This window comes from Clarias gariepinus, chromosome 3 (genome assembly GCF_024256425.1).
Source record: "Clarias gariepinus isolate MV-2021 ecotype Netherlands chromosome 3, CGAR_prim_01v2, whole genome shotgun sequence".
Classification (NCBI taxonomy): domain Eukaryota; kingdom Metazoa; phylum Chordata; class Actinopteri; order Siluriformes; family Clariidae; genus Clarias; species Clarias gariepinus.
The window spans coordinates 9,089,286-9,104,054 of NC_071102.1; the positions used below are offsets into that span (position 1 = coordinate 9,089,286).

Here is a 14,769-nt window from a genome sequence, read left to right on the forward strand (position 1 = left end):
CTTAGCTTTCATAAGACCTCTCCCCAAAGCCCATTACTTTATAAGAGCCAAAGATCTATGGCCCTGTGAAAAATGAACTGTCAGCTTTCATGACTCTGTGAATGTTACTAGAGCTCTTTGAGACTACCGTGTTTCACTGTGCCCCTTTTCGACATTTCAGCGATATAAAACTGCAAATGAAAAAATACTCGGAGAATTGAACTTGTAGTGCAGGTCAGTATGAAGTAGTTTAAGGCAAGTGAGTGCTACAGCTCGTCGAATTTAGCTTCTGGGTATTTCTTTTCCCTCTCAAATATCAGGAAGGTATTTCTAGCAGTTAATGCTATTCATTTTGCCGAAATAAAACTGTCTGCCAATATAATGTATGTATATTCCATTTTGCTCTCTGTCTTAATATATTATTTATCAAGAGCAGAGTCTAATTTTCAAACCGAGTGTTGAGACACATGCTTTTAGTTTAGAAGCTTTACATTAGTGTTATTGCCTCCAGTCTGCAAACACAGAGGAGCAAGGCAGACATTTTATTTTTTTGCTCTAAGGAAAACAATCTTACTGCAAATAGATGTAAGATTAAGGAGAGGGAAAGGAAAGCCAATCGCATTTTTAACAGACTTGTTTGATTAAGCGGCTTTATTTGAACAAATATGTCTTAATACTTTCTGTTCTTTTAATTCTCAACATTTGCATGGTTTGTTTAAGATACTGCACTTTGCTCAGGCATTGTGTATTATGCTTGATTAGTAAACAGGAATTAATCAACAGCGAGAACGATATAAGGCGGAACCAGAACGATTATCCTGGTATTGTTCTTTATTAGCTGCGTGCCGATGGAGGGGGGATATATATGTAAGTGAAGACCGTACAGTACAGTATGTAGGTTGATTCCGTGACACTTGGGCCGCTGTTTACCGCCGCATATCAAGCAAAAAGTGAATCACCCACGTTCACGTCGTGCCACTGGGTCTGCGTCAGTAATAGAACTACACACGGGGCTAAAGAGTCGTTTTATACAACAACAAAAAAAAAACACAGAAGAAAACAGTGATTGGAGAGATGGCATCGCTCTATTTGCGCACAAAAGGGAAAGGATCTCTCCATTCAGCGCAAATTACAGTATGTGAAAAGTATTGAGCCTGGATAGGTCAGTGTTGTCTCTCATGTCGAATGAGTACAGTACAAAGGGAAGCGGTGGCATGGAGTAGAGTGGTGTATGTTTCATTTTCTTTTGCCTAAACAGTTTTCATTAACAATTAATGCTCCTTTTGACCTTTCAATTATGGAAAATATGTCCATCATGCAGGAACCTGTTGCATTTTTAATATTCACAGGAGGTCATTCACAGGGCTGAAAATGAATGCTTTTTTCTGTCCATGTGGTGAATGTCTCATGTTGTAATATCTTCCTTTAATCAAAAGACGTTTTTTTTTTTTTTTAAATGCCCTTGTGACGCACTCTTCTCTTGCTGCATTAGCAAGATACTGACCTTTCAAGATAAAGCTTTGTCTCTAAGACAAAAGTTTTTTTGTTAGGCATTTTCCAGGCTTGACTCACCCTGCCCGGTGCTTGTGGTTGGAAGCACGTGTGCGGGTGACGTGCACTGCGATACAGCGTAGGCATCTCCGAGGAACATATACAGTATAAGCATTGAAGGACAGGAAAAGACTTTATTCAGTTGGAAGAGGCAATGAATAGTGACAGCAATTGTGAAAGGAAAGGAATAAAAAAAAAGGAGCATGCCATATCCACCTTCAGAAAGACTCACTTTTCTTACCATACTGTTTCATTCGACTAACAAAAAAAAAAAAAAAACTCCTGACATAACTCTCTCCAGACCACAACAGTGTAAGTGTAGGCAATAGACTTAATTGCCATTTAATACTGACCAACAACCATTGCACTTACGGAATCCACAAGCATTAATCTAAATCGATATAAAGAGTAAGTATATACTGTATTTAATAAAGAGTACAAAAAAAAAAAAAACACAGAAAATGAACACATCAGTCCTTTAGACTGTATATTAATGGACCACATGCAGATACTATATATTGTAGATAGGACGGGTCATGAATACTGACCCATCTTTTTCCTGTCCAAAATTCAATTAAAATCAGGCAAAATGTGATTATGTGATTAGCTGAAGTGGGCTTGCATTACGTTTGCATGCAAATCGAGTAGAAACCATTAATATTTGAAATTCAGCATGTCTATTCCTGAACCAGAACGGCACATTTATTCTAACTGGAACCTGATTTCTTTTTTTTTATATTATTACATTTAGGAGCTAGTTATATATATATATATATATATATACACACACACACACACACACACACATATATGTGTGTGTGTGTGTGTTTTTTTATTTTGCGACTCAAACACACACACACCAAATTTTTCATTCGCCTTCAACAAAAGCATACCGTGTACCACATATCCAATAATCCAGATAGATTTCTGTGCAAGTTGCTATTCAGATGATAGTATTTGTTAACACCATCTCACATGTTGCGCGAGGCATATTAATCAAAAGAACGTCTGCAACTCGGTGCTGACTTCTCTCTGATCTCGGGCCTATTTGCGGTCTAGTCGATTAGACGTGTATTGTTGAGATCTCTTAATGGCTGTGTTCCATTGTACCGGGGTGCTTGTGTAAGCCTATCATATAATCAATACCCAATTGTGTAAGTGCGATATCGTTATGTATACATTGTATATTGTACTGCTCCAAACGCGGAGGCTAAAATGAGACAGCGCATATTTCACATCAGCAATCTCGGACGGCGTAGGATTTTCAAACGGTCGTGTGTAGTGTGGGGTATTATTGTTTTATTTATTTGTTACATAGGGTAAAAAGCGTTTGATATTGTAGAGGTAATGTAATAAAATCAGGGAGTACAGTTGCTAAACATGTCATTGTGTATTAATGTATTAATTTGTTAAATTATATTGTATTTTTAAAATGATTACTTATTTCTTACCAATCAAATTATTATATTATAATAATATATTATTATTATTATTATTATTATTATTATTAGTAGTAGTAGTAGTAGTAGTAGTATTCAGATTATTCTTATTTCCTATTATTATTATTATTATTATTATTATTATTTTTATATGTTCCCATTAAACAATGCATTAGTGCAATATGTTCTCATATATTTTCTTTTATCCTTTTTTTAGATCTACTATTTAATGCTTATTTTAAGTGCTAAATTTGAAAGCACATTGCAATATTCATAATTACGGTATAGATCTGCTAATTAGAGTGCGACATTTTACACCGTTCAATAATCATACAATATGTGCTTTCTGAAATATTCACAGTACATCACGATAAAACATTCTTTTCAATACGAGATCCACTTCCTTTCTGAATACTCGTCAAACTGTTACACGTCCCACACTGGCAATAAAAGACCAGGGCTCAGATTTAGCCCAGCTCTTTACTTAAACACATTTCTAATGGGAACTCCATTGACTGTGAAACTTAGTCCGGGCCTAGGCTTAATTTGCGTCCGGAAAAAAACAACCCACAGTGGCTAAGAAAAAGGATCTCTTATAGTTATGGTGAAGTGGCAAAGCAGAGTGGAAGCGAGAGAGGTAGTGATGAGATCATTGGTGTTCTCTCGTGTTTCTGTTTACTTTCTGTCACTCCATCCCTCTCGTGTCTCCAAGCTCTCCAGGCCACTCTGTCCTCGGGCCGCAACCGCTGTTGTTGTTGTTGTCGTTGTCATTGCTGCTGCTGTTGTTGATTGCTAGGTAAATGGTTATCTCGATTCGCCCTCTGCGGCACCATTAGGCACAGTGAAAAATGCCTCCACTTTGAGTGTCTGCGTATGTGTGTGTGTGTGTGTGTGTGGGAAGAGTATATCGATACACAGGCTGTACTTAGCCTCTGTGAGATCAGGGCTAAGTGGAGGTGACGGGGCAGGAGGCTCACTGGCTTTAGGGTATTTACAGTGGCATGCTGTGGCATGAGCACTGGCTACTTTTACAGAGTGTGAGCTCTTGGTTCGTGCATCGAGTACCGCTTTCAGATGTTTACCGCTAGCAGCTGTGAAGCTGCCACCCTTCAGCCACTTTTACCACCCAGTCAAGAAATGCTTGAGAAAGACCGAGAAAGAGGGCTCAGGTTGTGTCTATGGGCCTTTCTTCTCCCGGTTCATCCTAGTTCATAAGGCCATGACACCCCCTGGTGGAAAGGCGGTGAACCCTGTCCCCATTCTCTCCAGCTCACTCAAGGAGAATGACAGATGAGCAGAGAACGCTGGGGAAGGATAGAGATGGAAGCAAAGGCAGCAAGTCATAAGAGAGGAAATAAGTCATGTAAAAAGAGAAAGAGTTAGCAGAGATGTAAGAGAAGACAGACACATAGGAAGTGAGGGACGCAGAAAGTATTAATATACAGCAGGGAGAGCCTGAGAATGACAGAACGAGTTTAGCGGCGACACAAAGGATCCTTTTTTTTTCTTTTAATTTCCTTTTTTTTTTGTCTTTTTTTTAAGACAATAATCTCCCCGCGGGTTGATCAATCTTCAGTGGCCTCTGAACACATCATTGCACACTTACTAAGTTCAAGTGCAAAGCTCAAGCGCTAGAAATGAGACAGTAAACCCACAGCATTTGTCAAGCCGACAAACGACTCTGAAGAGAGGGGGAAAAAATATTATAAAGGAAAAGCAGAAAACCACAGAAGCGTAAATGTAGTGAAGGAATTCGTGGCATTTTGTTGTTTCATGAATCTGCCAGTCTGCTTGGCAGTACACAGTGTGTCTCTGTGAATGTGTGTGTATGCGTGTGTGTGTGTTTAGAAGCAGGTTGGGTGGGGGTTGTCGGTGGTTAGTTGTCTCCTTAGTTGTAAGTGGTGTTCATGTCACTAGTGGCCAATTATCACTGTCAGGAGGCTGTAAGATCCAGGTCCCTCCCCGGGAGGGTCTTGACCCCAGTCTGGTTCGGGTCAAGAACGGCGCTCAGTGTTCTGCATTCCTGTCAGCCACTGACCCCTCTATCTTTGTGACTCTCTCTCTCTTTTTCTCTCTCTCTCTTTATAGTCCCCAGCTCACAGTAGTAAATAGCTCATAGGTGTTTGTGTGTCCCTCTGAACAGGTTCTTTGAAGTCATTATGATAATTAAAAACATATGGTGCCGGCACGGGGTGAGTGTGTTCATGGATGGAAAGGATCAGAGCAGGCATTAAATTCTCCTGTACTCCCTTCTTGCACCTAGAAATAAAAATAAAGACGCGTATGGTGTGTACACATGTGCATGCACCCCCAACACACATACAGAAGAGATCCTAAATATCTCCATGAGCAGCTCAGCAGAATGAAGGCACCGGGTAGGTAGACACCCTTTAAGACACTCATACAGCATAAACACTTGTGTCTTGTCTGACACATTCATAAGCATCTCCAGGATCTCAGTTACACCTATCACATACCACCCTATACAGTAAGCGTGTAAAGGGAAGAACCCCACAGGTATACAAATTGAATTATACACACAAACACACAATTGCATTATTGCCTCTTGTCATCTTAATGGCTTTCTCAATTTGCAACCAAGTAATTACTACCGTCTCCTAATTCACAGACTAGTAAAGCTGTTAGAGTGAGAGAAAGAGAGAGAGAAAGAGAGAGAGAGAGAGAGAGAGCAGAGTCAAAACAGATATCTTTTGATTTCTTTGTCGTCGCTGTTCTTCTTATTTTTTTTTTCCGTTCGCCACTCGCTGTCATCTTCGCTCGCGGTGAAAAGAAATATGATGACTTTAAACGCAGTGCTAGGATGCAACTTGGTAATTGCTAGTAATAGTGTCCTCATCAGGTGGCTAATTAGCTGTAATATGGCTCGTGTTAGCATGCTAGCATCCACGCAGCCACGGCTCGGCCTACTGCGGAGACTCGGGACAGCCTGGCGCACGCTGATGATGCGTACAGCCTGAGGGTCAGTCAGTGTGTACTGTATACCCACATAAACTTCCTTCTGTGTGTGTGTGTGTGTGTGCGCGCACTATGAATAGATACCAGTTTATTTTGTCGCCTTTCTTTTCCCCCCGATTTCGTCATCTTTAGCTGTTAGAGGTCAGGCTCGGGATTGGGAACGACAAATCCTAAAGCGGGTAGTTCTGTGCACGGGATTGTTCAGACTATTTACACAGTTTCAGCTTTATAACAGACTCAACATGGCAGTTGTACTTAGAGTACGGAATAAGCTGAAGAGCATTCATGTCATTTTTACCAAAACATTCATATTTAATGAATAGGCAGTAGACCTGCACTTTCAACCTTTTAATTAAAAGAAATTAATATGATGCTTTCATTTCTCTACAAATACAGATTCATAAGAACGAAATGTATCCCATGGCTACAGAAATGTTACACGCAAAAATGTGCCTTTTTTTTCCTGAATGAATGTTTTTCTGGAGACTAATCTTTATATAACAAAGTTATAATTCATATAAGTCAAATATGTACTGGTAGATAAAAAAAAAAAAAAAAAAAAAAAGTCCTCAATTGAATGCTGTAGAGTCTTGCACGGTGGTGTACTGAGGTTCGAGTCCCGAATTGTGTGCATGGAGCTGGAGTGTGCATGTTCTCCTCGTGCTCGGTGGGTTTCCTCCGGGTACTCCGGTTTCCTCCCACAGTCCAAAGACAGTCAGATTAGGCTAATTGACATTTGCAAATTGTCGGTAGTGTGTGAGTGAGTGTTTTAGTTTTGCTTGTGCCCTGTGATGAACTGGCCTGGGCACCCCGTCCAGTGTCTAACCTGCTTTGATAGGCTCCAGGCCTCCAGCGATGCTGTGAGTGAGTGAGTGAGTGAGTGAGTGAATTCTCTACATGGATATGCAAGAAGTAAATAGACACCCAGAGTTTGCAAGAAAGTTTGTTTAATTTTTTAAGGAAGTAATGTTTTGCTATTAATATATTTGACTTTTCTTTAACGACTGTAGTAAGAGCAACAACCAGAAATGAGGTGGTCGTTCTTCTATGCAGGTTTTCGGTCTTTCACAAAGACATCTTCCAGAAGGCCCAGTTCGAGCACATCTCGGCTCTGTTGATGTTTTTACCCTTTTCTTTAATTGAAATATAATTCTTTTATTGGTAGAAATGGGAGACCTTTAAGATCCCCAGCTATTTGTCTCCGGAACAGCCCTCAGTGTGACTAACATTCCGGCCTGTTCGGAAATCAGAAATTTCTTTGGAATTTTCATTCTATTCTATTATAAGGAAAAAAATACAAGAGGTTCAGTGCATGCATTTATCATAAAGCTATGACTGTTTTTTCAGTAAAACTGTGTGATGTTCTTTTAAATAGAATAATATAACAGTTTTTTTTATTTGACTGTAGGTCGGACATGTTCACTTGGATCATTACCCGTAGTCCATCCTGTCGATGTTTATTTGTAAAGACACTATCAGCCTTAGAGCAGATATTTGTGCTACATACAGTCCGCGACTTGTCGATTGTACTGTACTCTAAAGCCAACCTGACAAAGCACATCAGCTTCCTCTCTTGCGAATATCTCATGCCTCTACTGTTATAGAGTACACCGCCAGAGGAACCTCTCTCTCACTCTCAGACACACACACACACACACACATACTGTCCTGTACACACACAATCTCTGATTCTCCCAAGCGACAGACAGTGTTTGGACCTTTCCTCTCCTCGCTTTCCGCAGGATTGCTGGGTGAAGGCGAGGCGCTATTTCACATGTTCAACATTACCGCTTTAACTAGCACCAAGGTGAATTAACACCTTGTCACTCAGTCGAGCAAATACTACTTCCAAAGAGCAATTAATTGTAATCGCTGTTGTCAAGCCCACTGGATGGTACCTGTTGCTCTCCCTCTGCAGCTGTGCAAGCTCTAAAAATATTTTCCCTTGCTAATTTCCCCTGATATCAGCTTCTGCTGGGGCGGTGAAAGCCTTTGAAAAGGCCTCATAATCTTCATCTCTCTCTCTCTCTCTCTCTCTCTCTCTCTCTCTCACTCTGTCTAATACCTTGATGATGTAGGCTTCATCATTTCTGTCAGGGACAAAAACGGGGATGAATAAAGTATCAGGTTCCACCCTGAAAAGAAAGGAAAAGGAGTATTCAGTGCTAATGACAGCAAAACAATTATGCCATTCATGATATAAGAGGGCAAAAAAAAAAAAAACACGACATAGCTTTTTGGAAGCTGTGAATAGAGAATATTCTCACTGATGCTGTGCGCTGTACAGTATAGAGTCTACGTGCATATACACTCTATATGGATCACCTGAACGCACTGGAGTAGACTGACCTTCTGACCCAGCATGGTTTTAATTGTAATGTAGCTGCTCGTATTTCTAAGTTTGTTTTTCCCCCACAGCTGGAACTGCACTTTTTTTTTTTTCTTTTTTTTTTTTTTCCCTTCCTGTCTGCGATCTTCCTTTTTAGCTCTGTAGCTCCCTCCCCAGGCACCCTCAGATCTAAGGAAGCAGTCTCAGAGGGCTTGTTCTGATAAAATAACACTGCCGGTGCACAGGTACACCTGGAATATTCACACACACACATGCGCACGCACACACGCGGTAATCATACTCGCACACCCCACATGCCGAACAGTAATGAGCGAATGCGCCCTGACTTCAATGCGCAAAAGAGACACGACTGCAGGAACATAGTCTTAAAAAAAATAAATAAATAAATGAGAAGCGAGAAAAAAAAAAAAAAAAACGCGACGCAACTATGTCAACTTTTATTTTGTCTTTTATTCCACATCAATGGCGCACGACGCCGCAAAGTTAATAAAACAAAACAAACAGCGTGCCGAAGCCAAGGCAACAGTGGCAGGGGTGTGTTTCGAGAGGCAGCGCAGCAATTACAGACAAATGTGTCTCGCGCTTCCGTGTACAGGCTGCTATGAAAAGGAAGAGCTGGTCCAATAAGCCGTGTTTGATTTAAACATCAAACGGAGAAGGGGGAATAAAAGTTCCTCCGAAGAACAGAGCGGATGGGAAAAAATGCATATAGAAATAAGCCAAAAAACATTATACCATTAGCTGTTAAAAAATGCACTTAATTCCTCTGTAGAGATGGCAATAAATAGCACACACTCGCACATTGTTCCATGCAAATCCTGTCGACTGGATTTAGAACGGTACATTGTTTATTAGGGAATATATGCAGGGAGGTGGAGGAGCTCTCGTTCTAATTGCAGTAATTTAATCAGGATTAGAAAAGGTTACCTGGATGAGGCGACACCGCAAGGACACAGATGCTTAAAAGATCCACGCGCGCATACGCGATTTTCATGTGGAAATAATGATCTTTTTTCTTAAACAGCGTTTCTGCGCTTTTAGTAAATAAAAACCTTCTCGTTTCTCTCCTCTCTCCATCTCTCCTCAAGCGTCCTTTCTCTCCCAGCTTCTAAATAGGAAGCGAAGAAGATCCATTTTAATCTGATTAATAACTTAGTTGATCGCATATAACCTAATTTTCATTCAGCGCTGCCCTTGTCCGCCGAGTCATGTACGAAATGACCTTTGAGTCGCCACGGCGACCGTAAAGAACAATAAGCGCCATTGTGCCGTCAAAAAAAAAAAGAAGAAAAAAAAGAAGAGCTTAAGATGTTTTACATCACTGCGAAAAATTTAATGTGCCTTTTTTTATGTGATGTGACAAAAGGCCACCTTCTAATTGTGGGCCATTAGGGCAAGAGTCGAATTTCCTAAAGCTTCCTAGAGATGGGAACAACTTTCCTCTTGCTTTCACAGTAATATGAATCGTCCTTTTTAAAACAGATATGGTTACATATTAGTTTTGAAAGGTACAGTAACTGCCTCCGCTTTAGCTGTCTCTAACAGTAGCCCTTTTGTATCCACTCAAACCTAATAACTGGCTCGAAATCCCATTTTACTTCACTCTCACACACACACACACACACACTGAGAGAGACAGAGAGAGAGAGAGAGAGAAAGATCCACAAACAAACACAACATACCCAAAACTCACAGTGTAACAGAACACTGGCTCCTAAACACACACACACACACACACACACACACACACACACACACACACACACACACACACACACACACACACCGACTTTTGATCAATTTAAGGCTGATCTCGTTAATGGATGGATGTTAATGCTGAGATTTCTCCCTTTAACCAGTTTCTCCTGCTTTTGAATCCGGAGCTGTTTTCCTGCCTTATTTTTGCCCTTTATCGGAAAAGACAAATCTGAGAGCAATTTACTGGTATGATTATCAGTTTCATAGGAAATTAGATTTAATTACGAAGAGAAACGGGGAGAAAAACAGTGGACACACACACGCGTGCGCACACACGCATTCTCAGCTCCCCCCACACAAACAGGAAATATGAATAAAATATTTATGAAGAAATCTGACGTCTGCGTTCAGCCATATGTTTCATCACTATTTCAGTTTGCAGGCAATACTAATGTGACGAGCTTCAATTTCTGAATGAACGGATGAATAAATAAAAGCGTTAGTTATTATTAGTGTTGTTGCTTTTGTTTCTGCATTCTTCTTCTTCTTCTTATTATTATTATTATTAATATTGTTGTTGTAATAATAATAATAATAATAATAAATAATAATAATAATAATAAATTAAATGCATCTTGTTACTCATAACCTCCTTGTTCCACTTTGTTTTTGGCAAAAATAATAAATAAATAAATAAATAAATAAATAAAAAAATCACTGCTATTTAATTATGTGTCCCGGAAAAAGCGAGCTGCTCCGTGATGATGAATTTTCTCCAGGATTCAGTGGGCAGCAATTTTCTTAAAATCAGCCCTAGCACCCCACACTGTTCCGAACTTTTTTTTTTTTTTCCCTTGTTTTTTTCTACAACTTTTTACTTTATAGTTTTTATTGGACCTGGTCAGATTAAATAAAGCTTCCGTGGGCTGTCAAGCAACGGATTACCACTATGATTTAAAAGTAATCATTTTTAAGACTGCGATTCCCCCTTTTCTCTCTCTCTCTCTCTCTCTCTCTCTCTCTCTCTCTCTCTCGCACAGCATTCCATAATACAGAATGGAAACGTAGCGCATTAATGATTCAGTAAATGCAGAAAATCCGTCTACCTATCCTGTCCTCAAATCCACAGGGAAGAAAGGGAAGCTGAAAAAGGAAAAAAAAAGGAAGCTTCTGTCCATCAGCAGACAAACAGCGTCCTTAGTCTCCGGTCCCTAATTGACTGCACGAGGATTGGTCACACTTTTGAAGTAATGGATTTCCACGTTTCTTGCACTTTTTAACCGGCGCTGCAAATAAATAAATGCAAGGCAAAGACGCTTTTATTCTTTATTAGTAAAAAAACAACAGCGCTCTCTCTTCCCTCTTCCTCAGCGCGAAGACGAGCGCTGCCACCATGCTCCCTGTTTGTTTTTTGCAAGGTCAACCCAGGCTGACAGTTGACAAACGATCTCAAGATGGCCACATCATCTGTCCTGTAGTTTTTCCCCCCTTTTTCGTTATGGGGGGAGGATAAGATGAATGCCATGAATATTTGCCATGTATCTTTTTCAAGCCTGATTTTATGCTTGAAGCTTTTATCTGTTTGGAAAGGGCTTTGTGTGGGCAGGTAGCAGAACTGATTTGGCGTAGAAGAAAGTGGTGATCTCTTGCTCGCAGGCCCGAGACTGCCATCAGATCGTTCCGATCTGGACTTATCCTGTTCTCGCATCTTGGCACGGTGAAAAGATTCAGTATTATAGACAAGCTGGTCATCAGATGGGAGTTTGGTTTATTTCTGTCTTTCCCCCTCCACATTCCCCTCCCCTCTCATCAGCATCTCATCCAAGTTATCTCTCTCTCTTTTTTTTTTTTCCCTCTGCTGGACAGTTCCAGCAGTATGCCGAGAACTTCATGTCCTTGAGAACACAACAACTTTTCGTTTCAATAATTTAATTGATTTTTTTTCCCCTTCGTTGTTGTTTAGTTCTTTTTTAGACAATCATTATTTGCATACAGCAAGCACGGCGGAAAAAAAAAGGGGCAGAAACTTCAACAATTATGACCACTTTGACAAAACACGGAGTGCGTTTTTAATTACCTGACTTATTCTGTAACGTCGTTGTCATCTCCGAGACAATGCTTCTCCGTTCTGATGCTCTTATTACGGTTTCATTTGAACGCCTGTACTCTGCAGGTAGCCAAACCTCCCCCCCCCCGCCCCCATCACCACCACCTTATTCAAACAACGCCCACCCTTTCAACACTCCGCCATGTCTTGTTTTTCATAATGTTTAATTGCATTAGGAGAGGTGTCACGGTAGGAAGAGGAAGAGAGAAAGAGAAGGAGAAAGACGAGGTGTCGTCGCTTTTTAAAACACAATTAGGTAACACCTCGTCAGGGCTTCTGTCTACTGGTGCTTGACAAGCGCGTGAACGTTAGCAGTAAAGCGTTGATGATGCACGGGATGGTGCAGGTGCTTGACGAGACACTTGTTAAGCCGAGTGACAGGTGATTCTCGGGGAGGACCCTCACTTGTCCGCACCACGTCTCGGCCGTCAGAAATACACATCTCACTCAAGTCAGGACTCGATGAGCTTTCCTGTTTTACGCGTGTGTGTGTGTGTGTGTGTGTGTACTGTATATACCGTAGAGGTGCATATCTATATCTACAGTAGGTGGTGTAGGAGGCTGTCGATGATGCTAATAAGGCATTTTTCACGTTTGTCCCCCTATCATTCATGTCTTCTTCATGTGACAGAAAGCTTCTCATTAATTTGGAAGAAAAAAATAACATTCAGCAACTTTTTTTTTTTTTTTTTTTGAGATGAAGAGGAAAAAAGCAGCGGGTTGGAAGTTTTGCCTTTGTCGCTGTTTTCTCGACAGAGGCGATTTGACAAACTCTTATCTCAAAACCGCCGTCACTTCATCAATGAGGAGGAGGATGATGACGGTAATGATGATGATGATGATGATGATTGTCCTTATGCTGCTGCTGATGCTGATGAGGATGACGATGGTGATGGTGATGAGACGTTGCAGGAGACACATTTTAGCTGCCCATCTGCCTGATTAAAATGCTCTTATCAGTATATTCACTTACACGCCCGTCTAGACGGAAATAGACAAAATAAAAAATAAAAAAAAAGGGAGAAGTTAGATATGTGCTACGCCTTGATTTGGTTAGCGCAACATGATAATGTCCAAATAGACACTTTATGAAAAATGATGCGCTCGGCTCATTAAAAAGCTGTCCAACCCAATGCCATAGATCGGCCTGCGGGACTAAGAGCCTGGGGATTGGTGAAGGGTGGTGGTGGTGGTGAGGGGTTGGGGGGGGGGGGATACGGGGCAGTGTGGGGGGTCCATCATAGGATTTTCTTTTTTATGCAGAGACAGCAGTATTGGATAATACACCTTAGAGCTAACTCAAGGAGACAAAGCATGGAGAGGAAAAGTACTGATCATATACAAATATCGATATGAAAGAGGGTCAGTGCTAAAGAAGATGTATGGCTATTGATGTATGAATAACAGCAAAGACTGAAGCAGGATGAAATGCTCGGCATTCTCTTTTACAGAAGAGCTGCTTAATGGAAAATGCCCAAGAGGCAAGAGAATCAAATGGAGGGTAAGACAAAAAAAAAACTTAAAAAACAAGCACAAGCAACTCCTCATGCTTTCGAAAACAAACCCATATAAATATATAATCCCAAATAAATATATAATCATTTAGCATTAAGCAGGTTTGCTTTGAGAGGCGTTATCTTCCCGGTATTGGCTTTTCGACGCAAAGAGCGTTTGACAGTGCAACTCCCAACCGCAAAAAAAAAAAAAAAAAAAACAGGGAAAGTTATGACTTCAAAAGTGTTTACTCGCCCCGTTTTTTAATTTGTCTGGGCATATGCAGTTTATTTGCATTTCAAATATGTGTATTTGAAGCAGGTGGTTTAAATGCCAAGATGCGAATTGATGACAATCACCTCTACCATAAGCGTCAAGGGAGCTGTACTTGCGGCTGACATTAAAACTAAACGAACAGCAGCTAAACAAACACATGGAAATAGAACTCTTTTAGCAATCACCCCCCCCCCTCCTCATCCTCCTCCTCCTCCTTCGTCTCTTCCTCCTCCTCCTCACTTCCTTCCCCGTCTGTATTTTTCATTTTAATATTCATGTACGTTTAAATATCAGCGGATATCTGGAGTTGGAGAGACAGCTGTGTGTTTAAACAGTTACACTTTGGCGGGACAAAAAAAAAAAGAAAAATAAACTTGGGTGGTGATAAATCCATTCGGCCGTGAACGACGTTAAATACGCCCCCCCCCACACACACTATATACACACACACACACACGCATACAGTACATCCAGCCTGGCTTGTTCCATCGCTTCCATATTCATTTCTATAATTTACAGTAAATCCAATAGCTGTCAATCATGAATTAAAAACTCCAAATTTACAACGGGAGGAAACAGCTGCTTCTACATTTACAGCAAGACCACTCTAAAATATTAAAGACATGTCACCAGGCTCGGCGCGGCCCTACATCTGTGGCCATCTGTTTTCTATTAAAGCATTACACACACACACACACACACACTTACACACACAAAAATCACTGCTATTTCCACGCTTTTAGATCAGCCCAGGAAAGCAAGACTGACAGTGTAAAGCCTCACGACTAGCTGTGATTAGCTCTTTTTCACGACCCCTCCCAGAGTGCCGGCTCGAGGGGGAAAAACGATAGATGTATTTACACAAGACGGCGAAAAAGAGAGAGGGTCACGTTTTAAGT

General features: G+C 40.7%; 1 protein-coding gene across 1 annotated transcript in view; it reads left to right on the plus strand.

Annotated features, from left to right (window-relative positions):
- znf536 (zinc finger protein 536) overlaps positions 1–14,769 on the plus strand; it is a 162,069-nt gene that overhangs the window by 122,900 nt on the left and 24,400 nt on the right. The window lies entirely within an intron of this gene.